Consider the following 13450-nt stretch of genomic DNA (forward strand, 5'->3'; position numbering starts at 1 on the left):
CTGGGCCAAGTCATATCTCTCTGTCCCAGAAACCTCGGTCCCAAATGAGAGGGTTTTTTCTGTTGCAGGGGACATTGTAAATACCCAGAGATACCAGCTTTTACCAGATTATATTTATATGATAATTTTCCTTTAAACCCATCTCTATCTAAGTGAGTGAGTGATTAAATGTTGAATGTAATGAGTTTTCAACAATACTAAATTGAAACTTATTTTTTTTACATGGTTTAATATTTTTTTGTTATTAAAATTGAAGTTCCTGTTTCAAAGCTTACAGATAGATGACTAATTTGTATGTCATTGACACTTTTGGCACTTTTTTGGAGTATTTTCATAAGTTTTGTCTTTTCCTGTAAATGATTCAATAAATACCGTACCGTGACATTCATACCGAGGTATTACCGTACCGTGAAACTCTGATACCGTTACATCCCTATTAACTAGTGAACTTTATTGTAAAGTGTGACCCAATTATAATAACGCAAACTTTTCTGTAATTGCAGTAGAGCTGTGTTGTTATTTGTTTAGCCCTTTAAGGTGACATGCTGACTGACTGACTGACTGACTGACAGGTGCGCGATGCGTGAGGCCAGCAAACGTGAAGTAGCTTTCAGTTAAGATGAACACAGTTTATATAATTATACTTTATAGATAAAGCTCTATGCTTCTGCATACAATGACTTTATCTTGCTGCAGTTTAGGGCTATTTCACTCTACTTCAGGATACATTAAAGGGCACCAATCGTGAAAAATCTCCTTTTCAAGCTGTTTGGACAAAAATGTGTTTGAGTATAGTGTAAAGCAGTGTTTCTCAACTGGTGGGTCGCGAACCAAAAGTGGGTCGCGGGAACATTTCCAGTGGGTCGCGGAATGTGTGGTCAAAAAACAACAAAAGTTTAATTTTTGACTTGCTTTGCTTATATTGGACTTTTATTTTGAAATGCCTAACATCTTCATGCATCTTACTGTGCTCACCGTGTAGCATAGGCCAAGAAAGCCCGCACAGTAGCAGAAGAGCAAATAACTGGTGATTATTAGAAAAATGGTTATGATTATGTCAATCATTTTACTTTAATTTGCTAGTTTTTTTCTGTTCGACAGGATCATGTGTTAATGTTCTAACAGTTCAGTTTACAGTAGTTAATGATAACTGAACTTGTCCTTACCCTAACCACTGTTTACAGTATTTGTAGTTCTTTGTAATATTTCTAGAATTTGATACATTTTGTTATATGACAGCAATAAAATATTGTTTATTGTGTATTTTTTAAGTCTTGGTGATTTTCTGATGATTTATCTGTCACTACTTGTTTATGTTAACAAATAAATACAAATGAATTATAATTCCCAAATATTACATTATAGTTCCTAAAAATTTGGGTCGAGGCTTGATGCCCATGTACAAATGTGGGTCCCATGGCCAAACCAGTTGAGAACCACTGGTGTATACTGTATACTGTCATATTGGGCTGATATAAACACACACAGTCCTTTTTTTCAATTTAATAACATAAAAATGGTGGACCAACTGGAGGGAGCGACCGCAACTTTATGTAGGAGAGCGATCCCCCCGCCCACCAATATTGATTGACAGGCAACATTTTATCCTCAGTTTCTTGATTCACATCCGCCATTTTCAGCGTATGAGTCAAAGACATATCACTAAAGGAACACCCGTGCTCTATTTTAAGATGTAAGGCTCATTGCGCTCAACGCAAGATCAATATTCTCCACATTATCACTAAGGTAGACATTGCGTCTACCTTAAACTTCAGCCGTTTGCATTTCTCGAGGTCACAGAAGCTCCCTGCGAGTGTGATCTTATAAAGGTGCAGCTGTAACGTCCATTGGAAATAAAATAACAAACTTGCCTGCAGGTCGCACACCTGGGGCCTCATGTATCAACGCTGCGTACGCACAAAAGCTTTGCGTATGCCAGGTTTCACGCTCAGAATCTCTCACGTTTGGATTTACTAACGATGAACTGAACGTGGAAATGTGCGCAGCTTCACGGCAGCTTTCTGGCTGGCGTAAGCACATTTTTTGTGCGTGTCTGTTTTATTTACATTGGCGACTCCTAGAGGCAGTTGTGTTAAACTGCACTCTACAAAGTGTCTGAGCCTTGCAATGTCAGCTGTATGAGACGGGTTCATCTAGCAGGTATATAAGGTTTCCATACCATACAGTTGACCAGCCAAACATTAAAGCACAATTTGCAGCGGTCGCCTGTTTTCCTATTGTAATGGGAGCGATCTACCGCACGCACATTGCTATAAAGGCACCACCTGAAGATGAATTTGCATGCGTGAATCAGAAACATTTCCATTCAATAAATGTGCAAATAAAATATGATGCACAGACTTATTGATGATTCCTACTGGTCTTTCTCGTGATAAATAGTGGCAAAATCTGATATGCAGCAGGGAAAAAAGAAGAAAGAGTTCCTCAGACGCTGGATTCGAACCGAGTTCATACTCGAACCTGTCAAAACATGTTGACATGTGTTTTACGAGCTGCGCCACCCAGACTGTTAAGAGTACTACAACATTTTACACCTATAAATCACACAATTTCTCTTTTAACTCCACAGTGCAATGTTCAGATTTAACTGTGTTAACCGCATCAGCTAAACTCTCCCACTCTATTTTTTTCTTTTGTTGTTAATTCCGGAGAACAAACTTGCAAATAACACCGCTTTTCTCCGGTCTACCTCTGAAAGCAGCACCTCCAATTCACATTCTGCTCAAAGTTTCTCCTCTTGCTTGCTTTTGCCGTTGCTTTTTCGTTGAAATTTGCCAAAGTAGAGTCATTAGCATATTCATACGGGGAGGAGGCAGGGAGGGGTTTTGTGCTCGTGCATGTTGCGCTCAGTTTCACGTTCATTCTGATGTACAAAAGAATATGCGTGAGATTCGGCGTACGCAGTGTTTCATACATCTGAATTTTTTTCTGCGTACGCACATTTACAGCTTTGTGCGTACGCAATGTTTTAGTATGATTTCCATGCAAGTCTTCGTACATGAAGCCCCTGAAGCGCCTCTCTGCGTGGCGCGGTGCGTTTCGGAGTTCTGAGCGTGGGTTTCTGTCGGAGTGCACGCGGCAGCGCTTCGGGTCGGCGGCTGGGCGCCACGGGAGGCCGCTGTTGTGTTTGCCCTGGTGGAGGCCTGTGTTTGGAGCTCTGGAATGCATGGCGCTGTGTGGCGCGACAATTCAGGACACTTCATGTTTCTGCCGCGCCACTGAGAGTGTCTGGTGTGTCTCGCGGCTTCAAGCGGCACATCCGGGGCCTCATTCAAAGTTAATTCAGTGTGCGCGGTTATTAGCAACCACTTAGTTTAGCAACAACTTAGCAACCACTTAGTTCCCTGCTAAAAAATCCAGCTTAAACCAGCCTAGGCTGGTTGGCTGGTTTTAGCTGGTCGACCAGGCTGGTTTTAGAGGGGTTTCCAGCCATTTCCAGCCTGGTCTTAGCTGGTCAGGCTGGAAAATGACCAGCTAAATCCAGCAAAAACCAGCTTGACCAGCCTGGTTTAAGCTAGACATAGCTGGTTTTGGCTGGGCTCCCAGCCTTATAGGCTGGTCAAGCTGGTTTTAGCTGGTCATCTCCCAGCCTAACCAGCTAAAACCAGGCTGGAAATGGCTGGAAACCAGCCTGGAAGTGGCCAAAACCCCTCTAAAACCAGCCTGGTTGACCAGCTAAAACCAGCCAACCAGCCTAGGCTGGTTTAAGCTGGATTTTTCAGCAGGGTTTACTTAAACAATTGCCTATCACCACTTTAGCAACCACTCAGAATATCCCAACAAGTGCCAGGCAACGCCCTAACAACCACTCAATTAATCTTAACAACTGCCTAGCAACACCTTAGCAACCATTCAGATTATTCGAGCAACTTACTAGTAGTCTCGGTGTATAAGCTCGGCACTTGAAACTAGCTCACAGTTGGGTGTAAAACTACACAGAGACAGTGATTTTGTACTCTCTGACCCAGCCAGGACTTAAACCGGCAATCTTCATGCTGTGAGGTGATTGTGCTACCCACTGTGCCACCATGCTGCTCACTTTGACTTCACTTTGAAGTCAATATCTTATAATCATTGAGAGTGCAGATAGAAGCTAATAATTCTGTGGTGTCGAAATGTCTTTTCTGTCACTCTTGTTCAACTGAATGTTTTATAAATCTCTGTTGTTCTCAGTTGTGAGTTGTGAATGTCATGTGTGTCCACAGATACACAAACTAGCACAACTGCTTTCACTAGAACCACACAAAGTTAATTGCTGGGTGACTCTCATGTCTGTCCGACTACAGAAATAACTCTGTTTCTCCTCTTGCACCATATATATATATAGACAGAGAGATCTGTGGAGGCTTCGGGACACTACAGGCTTCAGACGAATCAACTCTGCTCTCCATGTAGGCGATTTTAATGAAGCCTCTGGAGAACTGAACAAGCAGCAGGAGAGCAGACAGACGGAGCGGACAACACACTGAAGACTATCACACAAACACGGCTTCAACACAACACACACTCGGGCCAAAACAACCAGCACAGGGGAAAGTTACTTTTAAAAGTAGAATGCCCTAGCAACACCTTAGCAATCACCCGGAATACTCAGGCCACTACCAAACAACACCATAGCAACCACCCAGATTACTTTAGCAACTACCAAACAACACCATAGCAACCACTGAGATGAATCTAGCAATGCATAGCACCCCCTAGCAATAACTAAGAATACCCTAAAAACTGCTTAGCAACACCCTACCAACCATCCAGAATTACTCTAGCAACTTACTAGCAACAACCTAGCAACAACTCCGTTTACGGTAACAATTGCCTAGCAACACCCTAACAACTCTAACAACTTACTAACAAGTGGCAACTGTATATTAACCAACTATAACCTAGCAACACCCAAGTATTGTCCTAGCAACCACTCAGATTACCCAAACAAGTGCCAAGCAACACCCTAGCACCCACTCAGTTAACCTTAACAACTGTCTAGCAGCACTCTAGCAACCATCCAGATTACTTTAGCAAGTTGCTTGCAACAATCTAGCAATGACTCAGTTTACCTTAGCAATTGCCTAGCAACACCCTAGCAACCACCCAGATTACTTTAGCAACTTACTAGCAACACCCTAGCAAACAATCAGTTCACCTTAGCAACCATCCGGATTCCTCTAGCAACTCAGTAGCAACAACCTAGAAACTACTTAGTTTACCTTAACAACTGTGAGCAACACTCTACCAACCACCCTAGCAACCACCCAGATTACTTTAGCAACTTACTAGCAACACCCTAGAAGCAAATCAGTTCACCTTAGCAACCATCCAGATATCTCTAGCAGCTCACTAGCAAGTAGCAACTGTATAGCAACCACCTACACCCTAGCAACAACCAAGTAACTTCCTAGCAACTACTCAAATTACCCTAGCAAGTGTCAAGCAACACCCTAGCAACCACTCACTTTACCTTAACAACTGCCAGGCAACACTATTAACCACCCAGAACTACTCTAGCAACTTACAAACAACACCCTATCAACTACTCAGTTAACCTTAACAAATACCTAGCAACACCCTAGCAACCACCCAGATTACTTTAGCAACTTACTAGCAACACCCTCACAACCAGTCAGTTTACCTTAGCAACCATCCAGATCACTCTAGCAACTCAGTGGCAAGTAGCAACTGTACAGCAACCATCTATACCCTAGCAACCACCCAGATTACATTAGCAACCATCCAAATTATTCTAGCAACTTACAAGTAGCAACTGTGTATCAACCACTTATACCCCAGCAACACCCAAGTAACTGCCAAGCAACCCCTCAGATTACCCTAGCAAGTGCCCAGCAACACCCTAGCAATCGTTTACCTTAACAACTGCCTAGCAACACTCTAGCAACCATCCAAATTACTCTAGCAACAACCTAGCAACCACTCAGTGTACCACAATAATTGCTTAGTAACACTCTAGCAACCACTCAGTTTACCTTACCAACCTTCCAGATCACTCTAGCAACTTACAAACAAGTGGCAACTGTACATCAACCACCTATACCCTAGCAACACCCAAGCAACCACTCAGTTTACATTAACAATGGCCTAGCAATATCCTAGCAACAATCCAGATTACTCTAGCAACAACCTGGCAGCAACTTAGCAACCACTTAGTTCACTTTAACAGTTGCCTAGCACCACTTTAGCAACCACTCAGAATACCCCAACAAGTGCCAACCAACACCCTAGCAACCACTCAATTAACCTTAACAACTGACTAGCAACACCTTAGCAACCATTCAGATTATCCGAGCAACTTACTAGCAACCTCTCAGTTTACAGAATTAGAATTGTAATTTTGTGTTGTAGGCGACGCTGGCACAGTGGGTAGCGCTGTCACCACACCGCAAGAAGGTTGCTGGTTCGAGTCCTAACTGGGTCAGTTAGCATTTGGCATAGTAACTTTAATAGTCTCTTGGCCTCTCTCTCTCGCGCGCACTTGGTGGCTCTTGCATGCACTCATTCTCTCTCACTCACACATTCGGTCTCTCTGCATTCGCTTGACTTTCGTCCACTCCTGCATCTCATAGTTCTCCCTGTGTTGGCGTGCGTTTCCTCCAGGTGCTCTGGTTTCCCCCACAGTCCACATGCGCTATAGGGGAACTGATGAACTAAATGAAATAGTGAATGTGTGGGTGTGAATGCAAGAGTGTATGGGTCTTTCCCAGTGGTGAGTTGCAGCTGGAAGGGCATCTGCTGCATAAAACATACACTGGATAAGTTGTCGGTTCATTCCGATGTGGCAACCCCTTATAAATAAAGAGACTAACCAAAAGAAAATGAATGAATGAATGTGTTGTAATTAAAAAGTAACTATAATGTGTTGCGTATTTACTATTTACCTTATTAAATGTGTTTTGTTACTGATGCATTACTTTTTTATCTGAGTTGGACTAGCTGGTTTATGTGTCTTATATTTTTTGACATGTAAGGGCCTTTTAAAAGAAAAAAGTGAAACGTGAAGTGAAGAAAACTGAAGAAATGTAGATGCATGTCTGTACGGTTAAGCTCAAACAAACCCTTCTGGATTACATGAAGAACAGGATGCAGAAAAGAAAACAACAGTGATGAATATTCAGAATATTCCTCTGCTCTTCAGTGATGAATATTTACACTATCTGAATTTCAATTTTTATTCATTTATAAAGATACTGAATGTGTTTGTGCGAGTGTATTTAAAAAAAAGCATAACTAGTTTAAAGTTGAAATAAAAGGTGTTTTTTATATTTAAAAAGACAAATATGTCATTGGAAAAAAACACCTACCTAAAATCACTAAAAACTAGCCTAAATTATATACATAAAATATAAATCATATATTATAAACACCTCCGAAAATAAATAAACATCTAACATATAAATATATAAATATATAAATACCTTCCAGTTTGTCAGTATGCGATTTCTTTTATTCAGACACGTGACCAGAGCAGGAACCAATAAAATCGCGTTGAGTCGCGCTCGCGTTCCTTTCACGTGATGCAGTCAGGTGTCGCTACCTGAGAGCGCCAAACAACCGTCGACGCCGACATTTTAAGTTTGTTTGCTTTGTTTTATTGAAATGTCGTAATTTAATTTTCTTTAAAATTCGTTAATATTGTTTTTATCAAACAAGTATCGTCTGTAACGTTAATCAAACATAACTAAGTAACGTTATTTGCTAACACAATCAATACCTAAGGATAATCGATATCTGATTCGTAACTCAGTACCTGAAGACTGTCAACAGCTGAAGATAATCGATACCTGAGGAACAACAATCATCTGTAAGTAATCTCTATTTCTGTATAGTGATGCCTTCAGATTGGCGGTATATTCGGGTAAATTAGTAACGTTAGATGTGTGTTAATCCTTGTGAGGACTTAAACCTGAATGAGCGCCGGCTCATGGGGACTTTACTGTGGAGACCTAAATAATGTCTTCATGGGTAAACATGCTTCTAAATCAGGCAAAATTGAGTATTTTGAAGATGTAAAAAATGTAGACTCCATGTGAGGGTTTGGTTAAGGGATAACACATCCCGTCTGTGCAGTTGGAACGTCAGTATGTACTGTATATGAGATGCCCTATAAACCTGTATGTGTGCATGTGTGTTGACCAGCAGAGGCCAGTGTTAAACTGAAAGTGTGCTCAGTCTATACCGAATGTAAACACTCTCGTATTTTATATTCCTAATCTGCATACTGTTTTCAGCTTCCAGCTCCATAACAATTGTTTATTTTAACGCAGTCATGACAGTGTAATTCAAGGAAAATGATTTTGTATCTGGGCCAGCAGCTATTATTTGAACAATTATTGTATATGGAAATATTTTATATTCTAGCGTGCTTCGTCCACAGTATTGATGCCTTTGCTCCCTTTTAATTAATATTGTTTTTATTATTACTATATTTATATTGTTAACTGCATATAAACAACACCAGCTACGACACCGTTAGTTTCAACGTTGATGAGAAGTCTTAGTTCTTTCAGCAAACAAATATTACTCTGAAATGGGTAACACAGATAATAATAATAATAAACATCTACCTTTTCATATATTTTTACTTTAAGATATCAAAAGTATTTCGTTTATAATTATTTGTCTGTGTACACACAGTTCAGATCCAAAAGTTTGTTAATAAGAAATGAGCATAATATATTTACTTTATTTAACGTTTGATATACTTTATATGAAGAGTGCCGTCTGGATTTTTCCTCTAAAATTAGCATTTTTCAGAGACTCCTGTATTTATCTTCACTAATTTCACATTAAAGGCAATGAAAATAACATATTAATTAACATAAAAGGAAAATTACTCAACTTATACATAGTAGTCTGAGAGGAGGAAGAAGAATTTTAGGTGAAAATTTTAGGTGGCACTTAGCGGTTTTTGCATCTGAACTCTTCATATGTGTGTGTGTGTATATGTATGAACATGTATGTGTGTGTTTATTTATATGTGTGCGTGTTTATATATAAAATATATATATATATATATATAAAAAATAAATATAAATATATATATTTTTTTACTTTGTGTGTGTGTGTGTGTGTGTGTGTGTGTGTGTGTGTGTATATATAGTTATTTATATTTATTTATTATGTATTTATATTAATGTATTTATATTAATTTATTTATATTAATGAGCATTTTCGTGCAAATGTCAACCTTGCCATAAAAAAATGAAGTTTTTACCAAAATACGGAAACCGTTTCTGGGTTTTTTGTGTAAGCAAGTATTTTACAGTACTTTAAAACTACTCAAATGCGTCTGTCAGTGTTTTCAAACTATTCTATTTGATTTACCAAAGTCACACAAATGGTAATTTCACATCCGTCACATCCATAACGGAGAGATGTCACATCCATAACCACACTTTTTCCTCAAAAATGTGAAAATATTAAATAAAATAAAACCAATCATTTTTGTTTAATAGAGAGCCAACTCTTATAATTTCGATTAGCATTATTTATTTTGGGTTGTGCAGTTTAATTCACAGAATTTCTACAAAGTATGTTGTATACTGTAAACTCGCAGACTTTTTTTGTCACATCCATAACGCATGCTTATTTTCCTCATTTAAAGTACAAAACATGTTGTGGCTAGTTGCTCTAGAAAATATAATAAAAATTTTCAATATAATGTTAACATATACTTTCTCTGTCAATTTATGTGTTTTTACTGCAAATGTCACATCCATAACGCTGGAATTGCTCTAATGTATAATATATTTATATACGTGATTTGCATGTTACCTGTTTTATACATATATTTTTTGCATCAGCTGATAAGTTTGATGAATATATTTGTTTCTTAGACTTTGTAGTCTGTTGATCTTAAACTTTCATCATGCACTCATTGCTTTGGCACCGAGTTGCTTGTTCAGGAAAACATTATGGCACAATGTGTGTGAAATTAACTGCTCAAAGAATATTTAATGCAAGTTGCGTTCTGAGCCACAGTGGTTTTAAGAAAGCTCTTTTGAATGAATTTTCCCTTTTAGATGTGGATTGTTGTTGTTTTATTGGTAATATATTAACTATTTTTAGTGTTTTATAGAATGAGGGAAAAAAACATTTGAACAATTTCAATTAAGCATCTTATTCATGAAGTTTCTTTAGTTTGTCATGTAAAGTTGCTGATTTATTTTGTTTATGAAATGCGGTGTTGACCATTTTTAGAGAAGTAAACAAAAACAATGGTCCCAACGTATTTCCTGTTTTACAGTTTTAATTTCCATAGCTTCTGATTAGGGTTGTAACGGTATGAATTTTTCACGGTATGATAATCGTCTAAAACAATACCACGGTTTGACGGTTTCGCGGTATACGGTATGTTACAAATGTTACAAAATAATAGAACAGTGAAGCAAATTTGACTTTTTCCAAATAATATATTTTTAGTTACTATAAACAACACCACTTACAATGAACAAATAAAAATAAGAAAATAATAAATAATGTGTCAAAGTCCAAATAAAGTCCAAATAAACATGGTGCAAATCCTCAGTAAAAAATAGATATAAATATTTACTATACTATAAATAGTTACATAACGAAACTAGATTCAATATGGAACATCCTTAGGTTTTATGTGCCAGCATGGATATGGTTGTCTGTGGATATGGATTTGGATATGGTTGTCTGCAATGCAGACAAACAGCTGCACCTTCATTTTCGTCTTTTGAAAACAGCAAGAGCAGCAGTTCGTCTTTGCTGTGTCACTGTTTTGTCATGTTTCTGTGCTGCTGTGCATGCAAAAGTACTTAGTATGAGAATTATTTCATGCAAAACTTTTTTTTTTGCGTTTTATTTAGCCGCGCATAAATGTATGCCTATCTCTCATTCAGTGTTGTTCAAAAAGCTTGGTCCACAAACTAAAGCGAAACCTATGCTTATTGGTTGTGATATAGCGAGTTTGAACCAATCTGGGCATGGAGGAGGGACAATGCATCAATGTATCATGTCTGATTTGTCCGGAGACACAGTGACGAGCGTTTCTTTGTCAAATCAGCGTTGTCAAATGTTGATGACGTAACCGCACTGATTCCGGAGCCTCTGAAAGTCCGCGAATGTTATGTGATACAGCACTGGAAAGCTGAGACTCTCTTCTTTATGCCAATCTTTGAATTGTATGAATCGGATCAGCGGATCAAAAGTTATTAAACATTTAAGAGCAATACTTATTATTAGCCGCGGGCGGCTGTCTCGGTCTTTAAGGGTTAAAACCGTTGATATGCAATTGTTCATGGTATGATAATCGTGCACGTTCAAATCGTGGTAAACCGTCATACCGGTATATTGTTACAACCCTACTTCTGACAATCCAAATAGAGCCACATATTGTTAAACAATGTCATGATAGCTGTCTTAACATTGAAATGTTATTGAATTGCCTCTTGTTACCGTTATAAAATAGTTTTATAGTAAGCAGGATATGTTCATGGGCCAATGACTTGACCACATTGAAGTGGTCTATATTGTACTAATTTTTCATATATTTTATAATAAATCAAATCTTAAACATATGCACATATTTTGTGCATATAAGATCCACTGCAGAAATGACAACATGCAATTACAATATTGCTTTCCTGCCTAAAACATTTAATAATATAGAGACGAACATAGTTTGTCATGCTGACTATAGCTGATATTTGACTCTAAGCTATAAGCTTATCTCTGATTAGTTACTCTGTTGTATTTGAATTGCATATAAAATTTGTAAGTAATTTGGATTTAGACTAATGAACTTTATTGAATGAAAAGATTTAGACTTTTTATTTTAATTTCATAAAACAATCTGAGTTAAATTACCCATTGTTGCTCTCATAATGGCTAATAAATCAATGAAAACTGATATTTAAGCTGCAACTACTATAGTATTATGCGAAGCAGAATTGTTGTAAGTTTCATGCTCTTCTTGTCTGGAAGCACATGGGTTTGTGTTTTTATTGGCTGCTGGTCTTTTCTTGGCAGGACAGTGAAGCAGGAAGGAAGTTAAGCTTTCCACCGTTTACTCTTTCCTGTGAGCAGACACACTTAGCACAGGAGCTATCATCTCCTGAGTTTGCTCAAAGTGCTGCTCTTATCCGAGTCTGATAGCCTCCACTCACTTCAGACGTTACTAAACAGGAGACTGGGATCGTTGTCATACTTTTTACTCTAGTGAATACTTATTTATTTAATTAATTCTAGTAAAAATGTTGATCTTAACAAGAAAATATTGTGTTTTTAGCCTGGAAATAATGTGTGGTTTTGTATGCTGCCATTTCTGCAGGGCATGTGGTCACATATGATGATGTGCATCCTAAAAGGTTTCCCTAAAAATAATTAAGTAGAAAATGCAGGATAACAAAGCCTGAGTCAACATTCATAACAAGGTTAGGCCTACATTCAAGACTTATGTAGATTTGCATAAAAAACGTTCATGCATTTAAAAATAAAGTTAATGTAATGCATAACTGTGACTCGGTTGGGCAAATAGAGATGTCATCGTCCATCGCCAATAGACAACACGATGCTGAGCCGGCATCACTGATCCCCTGTCCCAGTCGATGTGTTGTACCCACATAAATGTCAGCTTCCAAGTTATTAGCCTCATATTTTGATGTTGCTACCATGTTGCCGTCTCTTTGCTTTACTGTTTGTTATCAAGTTACAGACAAAAATAACGTGCTCACAACATTCAATCAGATAAGAGCAACTGAAAAGCAATATAGTGTTAACGACATCACAGAGAAAGAAGCATTTAAAGCAGGGGTCACCAATCCTAGTCCTGGAGGGCCGGTGTCCCTGCAGGGTTCAGCTCCAACTTGCCTCAACACACCTGCCTGAATGCTTCAAGTATACCTAGTAAGAGCTTGATTAGCTTGTTCAGGTGTGTTTGATTAGGGTTGGAGCTAAAATCTGCAGGACACCGGCCCTCCAGGAGCAAGTTTGGTGACCACTGATTTAAAGGCTTAAAAGAACAAACTGTTTCTCAATTTTAAGCTGTATTTGCATGCAATTGACAAATAGTCGCGCTGTCGCAACAGGGCTCAACAATAAGGACTGCCCGATGGCCCGGGGCCAGCGTGCGGGATGCTCGGGACAGTAGTCAGGATTGTTAGTGGCCCGATCGGACATGTGCTGCCTTATCACTAAAGTTTAATTTGGCTGTGACTGTCAATTGCGTGCAAACAGGATGCTTTCAAACCTAAACGTTTGTTTTGTAACCTATTTTACTTGCCCAGTTAGCATGGTTCTAGCATGGATGTGAATCCCGCAATCACTCTCAGATTCACGCCAAAACAATCAGTCTGAGATCATTTGTAATGAGAGCCAAAATAATCTAACGAACTAAAGACCCAGGCTCTTTGTGTATTATGGTTGTGTAATAGTCATGGCTATATGAAAAGAG

The 13450-nt window shown here is 38.6% G+C and overlaps 1 protein-coding gene across 1 annotated transcript in view; it reads left to right on the forward strand.

Annotated features, from left to right (window-relative positions):
• Nucleotides 1-7533: 7533 nt before the first annotated feature.
• Nucleotides 7534-13450, forward strand: part of mxra5b (matrix-remodelling associated 5b) — a 99780-nt gene continuing 93863 nt past the window's right edge. Inside the window, exon 1 of the mRNA XM_068223702.2 lies at nt 7534-7831. The gene's annotated coding sequence lies outside the window, so the exon portion shown is untranslated. The remainder of the gene's footprint in view (nt 7832-13450) is intronic.

This window comes from Danio rerio, chromosome 9 (genome assembly GCF_049306965.1).
Source record: "Danio rerio strain Tuebingen ecotype United States chromosome 9, GRCz12tu, whole genome shotgun sequence".
In the NCBI taxonomy this organism is placed as follows: Eukaryota; Metazoa; Chordata; class Actinopteri; order Cypriniformes; family Danionidae; genus Danio; species Danio rerio.